This window comes from Strongylocentrotus purpuratus, unplaced genomic scaffold (assembly GCF_000002235.5).
Source record: "Strongylocentrotus purpuratus isolate Spur 01 unplaced genomic scaffold, Spur_5.0 spur5_contig_836, whole genome shotgun sequence".
In the NCBI taxonomy this organism is placed as follows: Eukaryota; Metazoa; Echinodermata; class Echinoidea; order Camarodonta; family Strongylocentrotidae; genus Strongylocentrotus; species Strongylocentrotus purpuratus.
In genome coordinates, this window is record NW_022145542.1 from 1,336,593 (window position 1) to 1,354,587 (window position 17,995).

At 35.6% G+C, this 17,995-nt stretch overlaps 1 long non-coding RNA gene across 1 annotated transcript; it reads right to left on the reverse strand.

Moving 5' to 3' along the window:
* Nucleotides 1–2,027: 2,027 nt before the first annotated feature.
* LOC115924079 lies at nt 2,028–11,697 on the reverse strand. Its single transcript, XR_004064172.1, has 3 exons — nt 11,268–11,697; nt 5,710–5,790; nt 2,028–2,154 (listed from the first exon to the last, which is right to left on the reverse strand). It is a non-coding gene; the product is annotated as an uncharacterized LOC115924079 (long non-coding RNA).
* Between the last annotated feature and the right edge of the window lie 6,298 nt (nt 11,698–17,995).

The window sequence follows — 17,995 nt, forward strand, 5'->3', positions numbered from 1 at the left end:
CATCTAATGTGTACAACAAATGCCTTAATTTAGCCAGTCACCTTTCGTTCCTGAGTTACGAAAAACACACAAGAACATCAAATTTACAAGCGGTATGAATAATTTAGTAAATAACTAGACATTAAGGGCATTTACTGTACACTACAAGCAAATACCATTGGTTTTCTCACATTCCTCAGTTCTGATGGAAGTTGCTAGGCAACCACCCATAAATAAGATAAATATTGGTGAACCATTCAATTCTTTGGTTACACACAACTCTTTTTTTAAATTTGTATTAAGTAGCTTTGAATCCCCATCCATAAATATCTAATATATGTTGAAGCAGCTACTACATTGTAATTTGTATGCTTTTTTCCAATCTCAACATTTTGCCCCCTTCAATTTCAACACAATGTCACATGGTTACCCTGAATGTACATCTACCTTCTCCTTTCTTTTGGAATCTACAGTATCAAGTTATCAATAATACATGTTTCTGATGAAGATAGTGGTTTACTTGTTGAAGTTGCTGTAAATGTACCTCATTTTACCACTCTTTCTTGGTTATTTCTGTAGTCCCCATAGCCTTGTTTTAGAGCAAAGATCTACCTGATTGGCACAACCCCATAGGTGCTTGAAACGAAAAAAAATAGGGCTCAGCGAAAGGAAGGAACATAGCTGAACAAGAAATGCGATGGAGGCGATTGCCCCACTGCCAGTGACTGCTGGAGCCGTAAAATGCCCCGTTAAATGTGCGAACCTGGGCCGCCTCTCTGGGGAGATCGGAGCTGGCTTAATTCTGATGGGGATGAGGGAAATTGCACTTTGGCTCTTATTCTTCTCCTAGCCCCCATTGACCTTAAAATCTTGGGCAGTGAATTCCAAGCTTTGCAGCTACTCCGCAACATAAAGCACAGGCTTTATTGGGAATCCAGGCTTGATGGAATAGGTAAGGCCTGTACTTGATACATGCTTCTGTAATTTCCTTGCTCTCTAAAGCAGGGTTAATGGGTTTCAAGGAAACATACATGGGAGGGAATGTTGGACTTGATTTGGAACTGTGGAAAACGAATTGACAAAATCCTTGGATTCCATCTTACACTCCGGTCTATTTCCTATTGGCAGTTCAAAGTCTACTGCCGTTTAGTGGCAAATAGAACAGGCAAAGAACATGATTTTCATAGTTTTATCATTTTATACACAATAACAATACAGGACATAAAAACCACACAATGAGTAACACCTTAATCCTGAAGCTTTAAAACCATAATTCTTCTTTTCTTGTGTCTTTATACGATATAAATTTAGGAAAATTTGGAAATCACAATACCGGTATTCAATTCTCCTAATAATATTGAATAAAGATTTAATATGTTAATGCAAACTGAAAGAGTACGCTACATTATCAAATGGTGTACAGTGCATTCATAATTCGTCCAATACTCTACAATAGAAGCAATAAAGAGTGTATGGCTTGAAGAAAAAAGACAATGATTAGGCCTTTATCCTCCAGACAATTACTTTAAGCCAGGGGTAAAGGAACTTATCAAAATCGCATTATCACAACCCCCATTTAAAACACACAAGGTAAAATTTTCCATGATTTAATTTCAAGCGAGTATTTTGATGAGAGTTCAATACAAAGAACTCCAAACAAAGGCTGACTGGAGCTCAGAGTGATGATGCAGTACTCTAAGCATCCCAAATCACACACTCACACTTGCATAAATCAACCTGGCAGTCATTGTAAACAACCATCAGCGTTCATGGATTCACTTTACTCTCACACTATACTTTAAAAATGCTCTATGTACATGTACATTTTGTAAGTGGTATTGGTGTGTTATGATAAATTTGGCAATTATTGTATGTCTTGTTCTTAATAGTTGCTACTCTATGTTGCAAAGAAAACAAATTCTTCCCCTACACTTCAAAACATGACAATCTATCCATGAAAAACACTGCCATATTGATTAACACATCGTGTACAATGTAAGAATTATGCAACATAATAACTGCAATACTTTTAAATCAAAACAGTCACAAAAACAATACAGGAAAAAAGTGATTAAACTCTAAATTACCTTGCTTGTAGTTGGATGCTGAATGATGTTCAGAGGCAGCTACATTTCCATTCTTTCGGCCACCCTCACCCGTTGGTGGGGAAAACATCTGCATTGTCAGAGGAAAGGAAAGGAGAAAAAAAAGAGGAAAAATCAGATCAAACATTTGATATTCATATAGCCAAGAGAAAGTGGATATTTTACTCTGGCAGCTTTAGTGAATGAACTTTGCTGCATTGCAAGGCAACAGAAAATGTTCTCATACATGTACATGTCAGCTACATTGTACGTGTATAACTGAATCATTCTTCACTACAATCTTTGCAATTAAATTTCCTGCCATGAAACAAGGTCGTTCGTAACATTTATAAATTACAGAACTATACTACTGTACATACATGTATATCTGTTAGTATTTATTACATGTACATATCATGTAGATGAACTTACAGTGTATTTGTGATGAGAATGACCAGTTTGCAGCAACTGAAAACAAGGAATATGAAATACTTACAGTGTACATGTTTTATCAATAATCATTGAATTGGAGGAAAACAAATAATTATCATTGAATTGCATGTCTTATGTATCATAATTCAGGTGCATCCATGTACATGTAAATGACATATTCATGTACATGTAATGTGCAATGTACAGTACATTACATGTATGCAAGATGAGTTGTACAGCAAACCGATTTTACATACTACTATAGTGCATACAGGTACTCTGTACTTGTGGGACTCATATTTTAACTAATGGGTCATGATATCTTCCAGCAAAATCTAATGAATTGCAATAATCATTCCTCTATGCCTTAAATGGTGCACTTGATTGCTCATATCCTAATATATATATGGGATAACCCGATGAAAAGGGGAGCGTAATATTATGCGCAGCGATAAAAATCAGCCATATGAGAGTGGAGTGAAGACGATCCACTTCTCGCTCTTCGGCGGATAATGGGGCGAGATTATCTCTGCCAGAGTGGGCCCTTGAGCGTGTCAACTGAATCTGGCTGGATACTCAAGTCGCTGTTGAAAGCTGGAGAAGAAAAAAAATTCTTCAACCCTTGTACTCACTTGCCCTTCCTTTGATCACTGCAATGTGTATTCATAAGCCTTCATATTCTTTTCATATTTATACACATACTGTATTGCACTGTCAAAATATAGCTATATTTATATGGTGACCTGACAATAAATTTCAAACCTATCAAATTTCTAAGAAGACATGAAGAACAAAATGCGTTCAAGATTAAAATTGAATTTACAGCAAACATACAAGTATATGTACATGTACACTGTATTTAGACTATATTTTGTACATTTACATGTACAGTCTACAGTCTTTTTATAATTCAAAAGAAGGGTTCATTTTATTTGTGTCCAAATAAATGTTTACATGCCTACATGCCTACAACCTGGCAGTCATTACCTGATTACCTACATGTACATTTGTATGTGGGGGACAATGTACCTGTATTTGCAATTTAACTGATACTTAGTCATTAATTACAAGGTAATTAGTACAGTTTGTACACCATTTCCAACAATTTTTGATCTACCAAAATGTACAGCATACATGTACATTGCACATCTGCAAAAATTATTGTTTACAATTTTATTTGTAAATACCTTTTTTTGATCTACAGGCTTAATCAATTTTAAGTTCAAATATTTAGTAACAGGATTCTCATCAGTTGGGACTTTATTATCCAAAATCAGCTTTAATTATTGTCATTGATTACATTTAGGACTAGCATATTTTGTTCTTATACCGGTATATTTATTATCTTATTGAGTTAAATGAATATCTTCATGGTTAACATCATGTATGTGTAATGTATCATATTTAACCAATCACTCAAAAAGTAATGCGTCAAGATCTTAAATTTCATGTGGTTCACCCCACAAAACAGGAAAGAATACAACACGGTGTGTAATCTTTGAGTGGCTGAAATCTCTTCTACTCGCCTCACTGAGCACACAAGTAACAGCATATGGGACTGTTCACAGGGTAAGTCATTACTCATCTCCTTGCACTTGGAATTCATTGTAAAGGAGACTGAAATACCGATTAAAACAAACATGAAAGCTATTAAAAATAACTAGTGCAAATACTTGCATAAAGATTTATGCAAAACATGAAAAAAATAGTAAATTTGCTCTACATAATTTCAAATTCTAGTTCATCAGTGTACAGTTTGAACATATAAATATACATAGATTTAGCAATGATAAATCCTCACTCTCTTCTTCTTTCTTTTTCTTTTTCTAAAAATGGTTGAGTACTTTTTCTTATATCTCTAAAGTTGAGCACTAATATATATATACATGAATACACTGTCTGATCATTTATGCAACAGTAGAATGTTAATCTTTGTCAAATAACTTGCTACAATGTACAGTGTACACCTCAATGCAGATTGTTGGTGGTGACATTGTAACTATCACATTTACCACATGCATTTGTTTATCAAGCGCATTTATAATACATGCATATACCGGTAATGTTAAACTGAAAAACACACAACCATGCTTCCAGCCAGTCTCTGGCATGAACAGTATGCGGTAAAATCAAATACCGTAAAAAGATATACCAACACAAGGTTTTAATGTTTGAAAAGTATGATTTGCCTTATAAATTTGTTATGCAATAAAGCGGGAACTAGTTTAAATGAAGACAATCTTTGTGCTCAGTATTAAGTACATTGTAAAGTTATTTGAGAGATAACTTAGGACATATATACTGTGCAATAAAACATGAAGAAAATATCTTGACTTCATGCAAATTTCCCAATTCCAAACAAAGTCTCTACAGAAAATGAGGGATCAACAATTTCACTTTTATGATTTTTAATCTTTTACACAAGTGGTCCAGGAGTACACCTTTATTATCAATTTCCGCACACCTTTCAAAAAAGGAAAATGGGCCTCTCGGAATCATGAAACTAAACTGCTTCTATTGAACATTGTCAAAAGATTAGGTGAATGCCTACAAGGAATGTGATCAAGGATGATTTCCCACAAGGTTTTAATAATTCTTTCAAAATTAGTTTCTATTGACAATCATCTATTGTTCAACTGTATCAGTTGATCAAAGGTGCAGAGACAAAAATCTTATTACATTATTTATCAAACCTTTGACAGTGCTTTTTTGTCAATGTCTGCTAATAGTAATATTCACTTGAAATTACTTCTGCACTTAGTGCTCATATTCTCAAACGAAATAAGAATTACAACAGCGGATATTTAGGAAATAATTCAAGCTGTTATTAAACATGCCTTATCACACAAATTATATATCTTCACGGTGAAAGAGGGAAAATTTGGGGGTAAGAACTTTCAAGAGATTGATAAAACAGAACTGTTTCATACAATGTTTGCAGGTTGACTTGTGTATGTCCAAAAGACACAGAAATTGTTCAAAAGTATTTCCCTCAAAATGCCACATGGTACTTTGGCAGTAGTTTCATGAAATTAGGAATATTAGACAAGTTGTGACTAAATATCTTGTTTCTTATAATTTGTGTGAATTTGATTTGCATGGCAAGAGAATTGGATTTTAAAGAAGTGCATTACATTTTCAGCACCGTATTTACATGCACAAATATGTATGATCATGTGATGTACATGTATTTATTTACATATTTGGAACTTACCGCACTGAAGTCAAGCAAGTCGCTCAGCTCCTTGTCTGATGTAATTTTTCCCGGCATGCTATTCTGCATCTTGACGTATCCCTGGAATGATGAATCATTAAAAACAGTACGAAATAACCAACTTTTGGAAGACAATCATATTTATTACATTACAATTTAGTACATTGTACATTACTGTACATTCATAATCTCATATCCCTCAATCAGCTGCGTGCACAATGTAATGTTACATCTTCATGTAATAAGGAGCTACATTGTACGTGTATTTAAAGGCTTTACTATTATTATATTCAAACTACTCTATATTTCTGACATACACACAATTACTTCAATATTCAAACACATTAAAAAACTCCAATAAGTTTTGAAATTAAATAACATGCCTACGGAACAGACGATACTGTGACAAATAAGAACATTTGTATTTCAATTTGGAGAATTTATTAGTTAGTTTAGCTACAATGCAAGATTTAAAAAAATGCAAATGTATATATTATGGAATGTACAATTAGAGCATAGGATACATTTACAGGGTTTCTCAATTTCCTGGGTAAGCGAGTGTAAAGTAGAGTTTGAGATAAGATAAGATACCTGACTGAAAGGCATTCCAAATGCTCATCTTGCGCTTTATCAACGTTATCAAAATGATACAATTTTGATTAAAATCAGATAATTATTCATGATGGGACGGTTCTGCGCTGATATCATCTTTTTTTTTTTTTTTTCTTTCTGTTTTAGTGTTTTTTCTGAAAAATTAACAGAGTAAAAGCAGCAATATAAAATATAATATCATCTTAAAACTACAAAACAGGCACGCACTCATGCACCCATAAACACACACACACACACACACACACACTCATATACTTTCCCAGTGCGCTGATATCATCTTAATACTAGAAGAGTACATTGTATGTTCAATAAATAGCAAAGAAGCAATCACTGAAATTAAAACGACTTTGATTTTGATTTTTGATATGTAACTACCCTATATGACCAGAAAAATCAGACTTGATATCTATGTAGTATGTACAAATGAACCTGACATCATCCAATTTATATACTTTTGAGCTGAGATGAGGGAACAACATTGGCCAAATGATCATTTGTCAGATCAGATCAGAATCTCAATATCTACTCACTTTGTTTGGCTTGGCCGCTTTTTATTACAATCCTATACCAGAAATGAAAGATACCGAAAGAAATTTTGGGCAATATTTGTAGTTCAATTTGGAAATGTCACATGAAATATTTCATTGGACATTTGCTGTAATATTGGACATGTACAGGGAAATTCCATTTTAATGAGATCTCAAAAGACAGAAAAGACAGGCTTGTTTATAGAGGGCAACATACAGTACATTGTACATGTACAGAACCTGCATACAAGGAACATGCAGGAGTACAATAATAATAATGGTGAAGTATCACAGTAATTATCAGATTTAAATCTGTTAGTCCACATCTCCAAGACCACTAGTGGCTCATTCTAACACATACAGTACTGTACATGTTGGCTCTAAGCTCACTTTGCTGGCAACCAGGTAAACTATTTGAATCAATCAGTCAATCAATCAAATCAATGTGAGATTGAGGAATATATTACACTGTGAAAGCATTCTAAAATCTTTCAATTGAATCTTCAAAATGTCAATGTTGACAGGAATTTTGAGCATTCATGTACACATATAATGTAGATAGGCTAACACTAACAGATAAACACATTGTAAACAGACTTATAATAAACATGGAAGATTTATACTATAATCATTTCAAAGCTAATCTGTCATGATTTCTATTAAACTGAACTCTTTTATTGGGGGGGGGGGGTGGCTGTCTTCTGTAGGTTTGATTGTTTATCATGCAGTACTGTAGATGAATTGTTAGAACCATGAAAATAAACAAATAATAAGATGTGCTGCATTAACAAGTCTCAGGCACTGTAAACTGTAAAGCACAACTCATTATTAGTTTAATTTTTAGTTTAAACATTTTCTTGCTTTTTCACAAAGCTATGGTAGTTTGTGGCAAACTGGTTTAGCATCATGATCCATATTCTTGAACAATCAATGTACACAAAAATGTAAGTTCCATTTAATTCTGGGAAAATTATTTATTTTTCGTTACCAGAACTCTGTATTATAAAGGGAAATGCAATAAGTATGTTCTTTTTATTTATTTTTTCTACTGTGCTTATATGAAGATTTATGAAGATCGCTGACAGTGCAATGTTTTAGAAAATGATAATCAGGTTACATGTTCATCTGGATATTCTATTTTGGATTTTCTTTTTTTTTAATTTTTAGTGTAAATAGTCTGCTATGACAAAAGAGGTGCAGTGAAGGTCATGTTAGCTCTGGACAGATAAAAAATAACAATTGAAAGTCATACTTTGAAATTTAATACTTTTAACAATCACTTTTCAAATTCATATTTACTGCACAGTAGGAAGTTGCCAGACATTTTAAAAACTATGTTCAATGTTCAATTGCTGAACTGTATTTTAAATAAAATTTGATTTGTGCAACTGCGTTGTTCAACAAACACCTGCATACTGTATTACTGTTCAACTCTACTTTCCTTCACTTCCTCACACCTTGAACCATTGAAAACAAGTGTCTTACCCCATCTTGAGTCCTTCATGAAAAAGTCATGGCCACAACAACCATGCAGAGGTAGAACATGAATGTACATGTACACTAAACTACCAACACCAAAATGAAGTCAGAATTTTAAAATTTAATCAAAACATTTTAATTTCTTTAAATCAATTAATGATTAATCAAACTGTTATAATGGGATCTACTGACTGTAAATTACATGTACAGTACTGTACATCCCCAATTTAACATCATTAGTTTTTGTCCAGAGAAAATTGATCGACTGTTCAAGAAAAATAGATGTACATGTACCTGGCACCATAAACCAGGGTAAAATATGACTGATCAGAATGGATAAACACAATCAATAAATTGATTTAAACAAAATTATAAATGTAGTGCAGCAAATACTACACAAATAACACACAAAAGTGCAATCTACACAACATTAATTTAAAGTATCTATAGAGTAATAAAGTGCTAACATCATATTCGCTCGTCGTCCAGGTTGTTGGTTCCAAACAAAAGAGCCTGCGCATTAGGTTCACCGCAAAACCATTCAAGCAACAGGCTGGAACACTGCAAATTCAGTGTTTGGTGTGATCACCATGCTTTTGCAAGATTGTTTGGAACCAGCCACCTTGACAGCTTGGCCAGTAAGGTGTCACACTTGGTACTCTATATCATTGCTAATATATTAGCCGAGTTTGCGTAAGTTGCTCAAGCATTTAAGGTATTTCTTCCAAATGGTACATGTACCCATATCCCGGGTAAAGAGTGGCAACTGTATTTTCATGAATGTCTTGCCATAGGATTTTTTTTGGGGGGGTTGTATATAATGTACGATTGCGAACAACATCAACTTCAGGTATCAACAGATAACTGTTGACAGCTTGTCACGCCAGCAGTACCTGTAACAAGAGTCCCAAATAGACCAATCAAACTGGTTTTCTGCTGCTCAGATGTTGTTATGCTTCACAAGTCTATTTAAAAATATAAGTAACACATCATTTCAAACACATCAAACACAAGAAATTTCTGGAGCACACAATGTACTGTACGAACGTGGAAGTGTACACTTAAATTGCAAAATATGAACAAACCATTACATTTCATCCAATTAAATGCATATCCAGTTAATGTGCACATGTAAACTACACTATTGATGTGCAAACAAAGTTAACTTAACTTCTGATAATGAGCACCCTACTGCATATATTAAAAATTGGGTAATTTTTATATTTCAAACATTTGGTGTATCCTAATTGATAGAACACATTTAACAAGTTATCAAATAAAGTCCACTTCTACTACCTGTAGAACAATTCTTTCTTTATATACTTACAAGGGCCTATACATTTACTTTTATAACATGATTATCTGGGACAGCCTTAAACCACAGACAGAAACAGCTATCATGGGCACTTCCTGAAAGAAATTAATACAAGTACAAGTACATGTAGTTGATGGCATATTGCCATCAAATCGCAGAATGAAGACACTTTTAACACGAAACTAATCTCTATTTTCATAAAGTTTTAATTGTACTTTTGGACCGTATGCCTAAAAATGTGATTCTGTTACATAAAATGGACAGAAAAGACTCCTTCTAAAGCGTAAATCAAAAGTCTCACATTAAGGTCTTTCCTTTGCCTTTGTTGAACTTATATTTCGGAAGACGACCGGAGTGTTGGCTCAGTCAGTAGAGCGTCTGCCTCACAACCGGGAGGTTGTGGGTTCGAACCCCGGCCGCGTCATATCAAAAGACGTTAAAAGATGGGAGTTGTTGCTATCTTGTTTGGCGTTCAACAATAAGGGATAGAGCAACGTTGATCTGGTGCTGCTCAGTGGCGGCCGGGCTCACGATCAATTGGGCAAAAAGAATTTCCGTTTTCGGTTTAATAAAATTTGGAGTGAACTATTAGGCTATTATTATTATTATTATTATTATCTACAGCTCACTCCCGTTTATCAGATGATGATGATTTGTATTTCATTAAACAGAATCAACGAAATCACGTGTTTAACTTTAGGCACCTGGTGCGAAAGTACACACTCAATGAAGGTCGATGACATAACCCAAAAATGTAGGGGTTGACTAAATTGGACATTCGCGATCCCTTAGATTACATTGCATGGACTTGCCACAGCTCAGTCTCAGCTCAGCCACTACCACTCAACTCTCAAGTTGCGGCTATGGCCAACGCACGTCCACCTGCGCACGTCAATAGTCATAAGCACAGTCACGGTACGGGTTAGACCGAAAGTTTCATATGATATCGACGGTGAACCGATGATTTCGCTGAGACTATGCGTCTGGCTGCACTGACCGCCTCTACACAGAGACTGAGCTCAAGCACATCGCGTCACACAGGTTAAACGCAATGCACTTTTAAAAAAGGACAGATTAGCTGAAAGTAGTCTAACTCCTTATAAGTTATATTTTCATGTTACGGGTTACGGTCTGTGTATGGGAAAGGTTGACAAAAGTAAGTTCTATTAATTCCCCATAGGGTCTACTAGACAGTTATTTCTGTCTAATGAAGTCGCAGTAAAATCTATACTTATCATCATGCTAATCTAGATTTTTTTTAAAGTTTATCAATATCATCTAACATATCACTCATCAGGAACATTGATTAGATTTCTTAATCTAGACACTAGATAACCATAACCCAAGTTATGATATGACAATACTTGTAATATCACTTGCAAAGTGTATCAGCTTACAGGCTTTATAATAATGACAGTGCACTGGCAGTTAGTGGGAAGATCTCAACCCCTAGTCGTTCCAGTTCACTTGTGCCCGAAACCTCCCGTTCAGCGACTAGCCATAGAGCCCCCTGTGCGGCGTTATGGGCACTTACAGGTCAATCGCTACACTCTCCGCGTGAATTGCCCGGTCGCATTGAGATAGAGGCGATAGAAGCAGCCTACGATTTTTCGAGTTAAACATACCTGATTTTCTGACCAGTCACCGCTCCAAAATTAATGTCCGATGGCAGGTATACAACATAATTCACATAAAATATATCCTGTGGAACAATTCCACTGGTCCTTACAGGCAGGCGCCGTTAGACATCAGAAAAGGGCAATACACATGTTATCAATACGACTTCAGAGATAGCACGAACAAGCAGGCAGACATCTTTTTCTTGTCTCTCGCTATATCAGCTTTGTTGTTGTGGTCTGATTTGGTATTCCTCCGCGGTGTAATTCGCATTCCGAACTATATCAACCTGCTAAATGTTTGGCATCCATGCAGTGTCTCTATCTAATTACAGTTTCTTTGTGTCTCAAAAACAAAGATGTAATTTCCGTAATGCATGCAATATTATGAATTAAAACCTTACTTTAGCAGACTAAATTGTTAATCCGCACAATTTATAGTATATGTGATGCGGCTACACTGTGTTTTCATACATTAAATTTTGTGTGCGGTTTACGGTCGAGTCACTCCGAGAGTGCTCGGATCGGGCGAGTAGTGCGAAATACTCGCCTCGCCATTCATTGGAAAGCGTGCGAAGAGACGAGGAGGCACGCTTGAGGAATGACAGGCAATTATTTGATATATTGCCGAAACAACAAAAGCTTACTTTTTTCCTGAAAACAGTAGGCTTCAACGCTCGCGCTTTTTTGTTCCGAAGAATGGGAAAGCAGAAGCAAATAAAGGAACTGAAAGAGACAACGGGCTTTAGTATCTCACCCCCGTTTGTAACATAGCGAAGCGTGTGCCGAATTGAATAGATATTAACGAAGACCTGTTACACTGCTACGCTCAATCAAATTATTGATTCAAATTTTCTTTTTCATTTCATTGCAAGTGAACAATGAAATGGTGATGGGAAAAATCAATTCACCTGAAATCATTTAAGTGTGATCGGGTTTTCAGAGTTGGGCTATGATTTTAAACAAAGCAAAGATCACACAAATCATGGAAAATAATGGTTGAAAGAGGCATTTTTTGGAATGCATTTTTTTTTCTTTGTTTCGGGCGTGTACAGGAAATAATGATGCAATGTGCATGAATATATATACAAAAACACCATACGAAATGAGCGATTTCCAATGACACTCAAACTGAGATACTTTCCTATAATGGGCCTACTAGTAAAGGCTTATTGCAAATTGGGTCCGATCGGTTATTTGAAAATAGGTTCAATTCAAATTTGAAAGCTCAGGAAGAAAAACAATTGTATCTATATCGTGCTTAGACCTATTTAGATGATTACAATAATGCTCAAAATGTAACGGCTATGATAGAGACACAACAACATGCATAATGAAATAGGGAATTGATATGTTCATGCAAATGATACACACCGATAATTTTTGTTATAATATTTGTTTTATTTTTGAGCTACTGGCTCTGTGCAGAACTATCGCAATCGGGACGTATTGAAGGGGGCATTTTCCTACTAAAGTGCCCCTCTGACAAAATTCTTATGATGATCACCAGGTTGGTCATTATTAGGAAGGGGGTTCGAGGCCACAGGGTTAAGTTTAGGAGTTCCATCAGTCTGAGAGCAATAATCGTGAACTTTTAAACAAAATTGAAGAAACAGGTTTTTCAAGACATTGTCTCGATTATTTTGTTAATTAGTTGAGCCCCGCACAACTTGCTCAGAGTATGCTGGGTCGCCATAATAAGGTCCGACGTTTTGCGCCCCCTGTATAGCGAATGAAGGGATATATGGATAATTTACCTAAATAGAATAAGAATACTGGTACTGGTCGTGGAAAAGTCGGAAAATTAAATAGAAGGAGATGAATTTCTAAATATTTAACTAATTGATAACATTTCCATCGCAATGTATTTCATCTACCCTTTCATTTCCTTGAGGAATAAGTAGTAATTCTAGGGGTGCAAAACGTCGGAGCTTATTATGGCGACCCAGCGTACTCATAGCAAGTTGCGCAGAGTATTATGACTATCTATTCTTTCAGTTTCTCAAGAAAATCAAGCATGTAGGCCTATATAATGTATTCTACATGTAACAAAATATGTGGAGATATTTGAAAAACAATGAGTCAATTGCAATATTGGGATACGACAAAAAGATTTTTTTAGAAATAATTTAATATAATATTATATTGCATTATTTCTCTTTTATTAAGTGCGTATAGTTTTGTAAAATTATTACTGCAGGGATTATGTTTCTGCATGTACAGCAATAGGCCAAATTTCAAGGAAACAATTTTCCTTTATATCATACAGATCAGAGGCAGTGGTATAGCATGAATGGGTCGATTTTTAAAGGGGGTTTATATAATGGAAGGATATGCATGTCAAGAAGAGCCGACGGGATTCCCGATCCCCCCCCCCCCCCCGCAATCCTCGATCCGCCTCTGGGGAGATCACAATAATCATAAAATAGGCCTCATGATGGTTATTAACAAAATCTTTTAACAAGCTTAGGGTGGTTAAAATATTGACGTCATTAATCTATTACAGCATAATCAACGAATCAAAGTACACCAAAACGCAATGAAGTGTTTACAAATAATCAATTTTAATTTAGCCAGTGGGATACCGGAAATGTGATTTATTAGGAGTTGTAATAATAAACTGACCTACATTCATGACAAGTCTACGTAAGAGGCCCCGTTACATTTTAGCCCAACATTTCCTCCCGGTTTCCTCTCTATACTCGTGCGTTTATTTAGGGAATAATGTGAATTCTCTTTTACAGAAAATAATAATAATAATGTTTCCGAATGAAGTTGCAAATGACTGCTGAATTGACACTGTGGGATTCTGATGAGGGACTGACGAAGGTTATAATGGGTGAATAGGAACATAAAACAAGAACTAGGACTATTACAGAGTGTTCTTAGTAGCGCAATTAACTCAAGTCTATTTAAAATAAAAGGTGTGGGTGATAGCAGTATAAGAGTATTAGAATCAAAATTGACCATGATAAAATCAAAGACATAATAAAACGTTGAGAATCATTTCATTTTTAATGAATTTTGAATTGCATATAACCTGCATGTTTCTTCAATGAATTTAGATACAACCAAACATTTTTTTGTTTACAAGTATTAATAAGTGCATGCAGGCGCGTACGCAGGGGGGGGGGGGGGGGGGGGGGGGGGGGGGGGGGGGGGGGGGGGGTTAAACCTCCCCCCCCCCTTGAGTTTTTTTATGTGTATGTTTTGTGTATGATTTTTGTGAAACCCCCCCCCCCTTTTGATTTTTTTTTTTTTTTTTTTTTTTGTAATAATTTTTTTTTTTTTTAATTATGCCAATGGCTGACCTAAAAAAGGTGACCTTACCCCCCCCCCCCCCAACCGGAACAAAATATCAAATTTTCAAATTTCGAGACCAAAAAAAAAAAAAAAGTGTCCTCTTATTTACTGACAATGAGAAAAACATACACCCGTTTCCTGTATACTTTTCATCATTACCTGCCACGATTTGTGATGCTATGATATGCATAAACAATGGACTGCTCATTCATATTGAAGAAAAAAAATCACCTGGAAAATATATTATTAAAATATGGTATGAAGGGCACTTAATTATAACTAGCACGGAAGAATTAGGGCAAAAAAAACATGAACAAAAGATAAGAGAGGGACCCGTTTCTTTTATTGCGAAGTAAAGGACATTGTTTCTATTATAGCTAAAGCAGGAGTGATACATTAGAAACTTCGGGGTCGCCAATAATTAATGGGAGAGGGCTACTTCTGCCCCTCTGATCATGTCCTGTCTTTTCTTTACGACCCTATCATCAATTTTAAGTAAGACTATACACTACTTCGATGTACTTTTTGTTGTTGCTGTTGTTGATAATTATGCACCTTCACACAGGCACTATGAAAATGACTGACAATGAGAGCGGACAAAATATACAGTTCCTCAGGTAGACAAAGGAACATCCCTTCACTGCTATTATGTAAAAATGTGTAGAACAGGTGTCACATGCATATTCACCTTTTTACATAATAGCTGTGAAGGGATGTTCCTTTGTCTACCTGAGGAACTGTATATTTTGTCCGCTCTCATTGTCAGTCATGTTCATAGTGAGGGTTAATTGGCACATTTAAAGCAGTATCTTAAATGGATAATAATGGATAAGAAATTGCATTTTTTAAAGGGTTAAATTGCGACCAAACAAAATGCCGCAATTTCGTTGTTTGCCCCCAGATGCCATAACACCTAGATGTGCCACATTCGCCAATGGTGTTACTGTGAACGACTCTGAGAGAATTAACGTGTTTAAAAAGGAACACTGGTTTCAAATAAATTATAATAACATGAATTTTGTTAACATTAAAGCAGCATACAGCGTTATCAATTTGTTTTGCTCGTAATATATTGCATGGAAGGATCGATGATAATAACAGCGGTGATGATAATGATGGTGATGGTGATGATGATGATGATGAGGAGGAGGAGGAGGAGGAGGAAAAGCTCTGTAAATTAATGGATGATGATGATGGTGAGGGTGACGATCATTATCATGATCGTGTTGAGATAATGATGATGACGATGGTGATAATGATTCTGAAATATTGATCATGATGATGCAGATTATGGTGGTAGTCATAGTGGTGGTGACGGTGACAAAGACTATTATGGCACGTCACCTTGTCGGTGTTTGATATCTTCTTTCATACTCCTCCTTGCAAGTTAATACGACTCTTCTTTTCATGAAAGTGACGTAATATATTCATGACAATGGCCATGAACCCACGACATCGTATTCGCGCTAAAGTCAAGACAGCGTGAACGGCGGGGCTTTGCGCTTTTCACCGCGCTTCATTATCTCTGAACGATATTGATGCTTAGACACTGTTTAGATGAAACACATCGCATCCCATGTTAATCTATCCTCATTTCACGGCATGACGACTTCGCAAATTATCCCCCATCTTTATAATTTCCCCCCTCTCATCACGAATCAGGTATTCTTCTCTCCATCGCTTCGACACTGTCTAATTTGTTCCCCTCGGTGCCCTCCATCTTTTATACCTTCGATCGTGTCAAGGAAATGGTGCATGTATAAGATATTATTATAATATTCGTATATCTGTTGCTTGATCCGCTTAATGATAATGATAATGAGTGTTAATGTAGTTTTATCGAGACGATTTAAACACATGAAAACGGCACATGAAAATTGTCCACAATGCCCTTTTGTATAATATGTTGTGCAATTGCGAACAATAACCAGTTCAGCTATCAACAAATAATTATTATTAAAAGCTGATCACACCAGCAGTGCGAGCAAGGAGACGGGCAAGGAGAGCCTCAGATAGACCAATACAATTATTAGTCGCTGCTGCTCAGATGATGTTATTTACTCCAATCTATTTAAAAAACAATAATTATTTAGTATCATGAAAACTTACAAGAAACTACATTAAAAAAAAACACACATTTTGAGTTTATGTTATCATAATAGGAAGTACTAAAACGTACGTGATTGCATACTTCCAACAGAGAATGGAACATAATCATGATATTAATGTCACAACATTGACATCCATGTCTCTCGAATCTATTTATTTTTATAGGGAAAAAATTAGTCGTGCTATTCCGATATCGATTTCGCAAGGGGCAGGGGCGCCAAACCACATTCTGAATGAGGAGAGGGAGGCCACTGTCTTGGGATGCCATCCATAATGTATCAGTTACGTATAGTGCACTTGTAGTGCATCCACTGCAGGGCCTGGGGTGTTTCACAAAGATCCTAAGTTGAACTTAAAAATTATGGAAAGCCGTTAGTATCATTGAAAATATTTTGTAAAAGTTATTTTAAAAGGCATAAACTGTTGATTCAAATTAATCATAAATTATTGTCTATTATCAAAGAGATTTCATGTTCTTGATATGGAATTTATGAAAAGTCTAATATACTTGAATTTTTGCTTTTGAATATATTTCATTTTAAGGCTACAAATGGATTTTCATAATATTTAAGTCCAACAGATAGAGTTAAGTTCGACTTGGGAATTTTGTGAAACACCCCCCCCCCCAGGGGTCATAGGTCGGCCCACAAATGGCATCCATTAAGGGGCATATTCCAAATAGTTAATGATAGCGTTGGTGTTGATGCTGTTGATGATGATGTGATGGTGATGATTGGTAAGGATGATGAAAATAATGAGGATTGACAACAACAACAACAGCATCAGCGACAACAACGACGACGACGATGACGAGGGCAAAAATAACAATGATAGTAATACTAATGACAATGATAATGATGATGACAGTAATAATGAGGATTATAATAATAACAATAACAACAGCATCAGCAACATCAACAACGATGGTGGTGATGCTGATAATGATGATGATTATGATGGTGTTGATGATTATGATGGCGTTGATATTAAAAATGATAATAACAATAACACCAAAACAGCGAAAATAACTATACTTTGTAAGTTTCGAGACAAGATCTGTTAATTCTATAATGTCAACAATCTATTTAAATTTCCTATTGTGAGGTCATCATTATATTACCATTTCATGATGATCGACGCCCCCCTGGTGCTGGGACATTCAATTCATTGTGGAGTGCTTTTTCTTCTATAGGGTGATAGACTTTAAGTCACCATTGAGGTCATGTTGTCATTATCATCATCATCATCATACATTTCCTATAGAGTTTGTCTGCTTATATTAGTAACGTCTATTATTATCCGCTCATTTCCCTTTTGCATGCCCC